Genomic DNA, 1,280 nt, shown 5'->3' with positions numbered 1-1,280 from the left:
GAGAGAGAGAGAGAGAGAGAGAGAGAGAGAGAGAGAGAGAGAGAGAGAGAGCTCGACTATTGTATCACCCTATGCTGCGTGCACTACGGGGAATCTGCATGCGCTATTCCCGCATCGCATCATCGCGCATTCAGCCGAGCCGGGTCGTGTCGCAAGTGCCGCGCTCTTATGAATGGCGTTTCACGCGCGCGTGGACCTTCCCCCTTCGACGTCGCGTGCATTCGCGTCGCGGAGGCAGAGGTACGCGCCTCATCAAGATCCGACGAGATAGGGCGCCGGCTATCAGGCGTTCTCGACTACGTTGACCCGTAATACCGTTGCGCCAGAACGCGCGCACACACACGCGCGCACGCGCGAGTACGCTTTGTTATCACATGCATGACGATGACGATGACGACGACGACGACAACGAGGACGATGACGACGGTGGTGGAAACTTTCCGCGGCTAGATACGATGCCTCGAAACTCTCTGTGAACACATCCCAGCTTCTCGAGATACCGCATTCTCCTCTACCTTTGCATAGTTAGAATGTCTCCGCGCTCGACGACGCACTCGGGAATTCTTTTTACGTGAACAACGCTCGACCTTGACGTTCCGCCGAAATTTCGGAGCGGAGGAGTCCTGGGACGACCCAGTTAGCGATACTAGGACACTAAGCAGCATCCAGCTGATTATTCTAGGTCATAACCGGGTGGGTCATACGTGTGTAACATGCTAGCTACATGGGTTTCATAGGATTTAAAAGTAAAGTAATTCTCTTTAACGATAAGAACTCTGAGATTTTTATTTGTTACGTTTTAATCGCTACTATACTTATTAAAATTTTCTGGTTATATATTGCATCTGTCGTGATTGAAATTTATTGATTTTTCGGTCTCTAATTTTCGATATATATATATATGTATACTTTTTCTTATTATACAACAAATCAAATCCAAGATAAATTTTTCACAAGAGAAACGTATAGACTTTGAAAAATTTGGTTGTTTTTCTTTTTCGGTTCACGCATTGTAATTTTAATTTTTACATAACGTATTAAATTAAATGCTTAATGAACAAAAATGGATTTTAATCGAGTTACGGGTCGCGAATTATTATACAATTTAAATAATATTGTTACGCGAGATTCAACGCGTGCATCTTTCCGAACGTGCAATTAACGGCGTGACAGGGAGCCCTCGGTGAAGGGTGCTTTTTGTCCGAAGCGCGACGTTTCCAATACCGCGCCGCGGTGCTATACAGGGGTAGTACACATTGTGTAACGATGTACATTGTACG

Source organism: Wasmannia auropunctata, unplaced genomic scaffold (assembly GCF_000956235.1).
Source record: "Wasmannia auropunctata unplaced genomic scaffold, wasmannia.A_1.0 LD336038.1, whole genome shotgun sequence".
Classification (NCBI taxonomy): Eukaryota; Metazoa; Arthropoda; class Insecta; order Hymenoptera; family Formicidae; genus Wasmannia; species Wasmannia auropunctata.
This window is presented reverse-complemented; position numbering follows the sequence as displayed.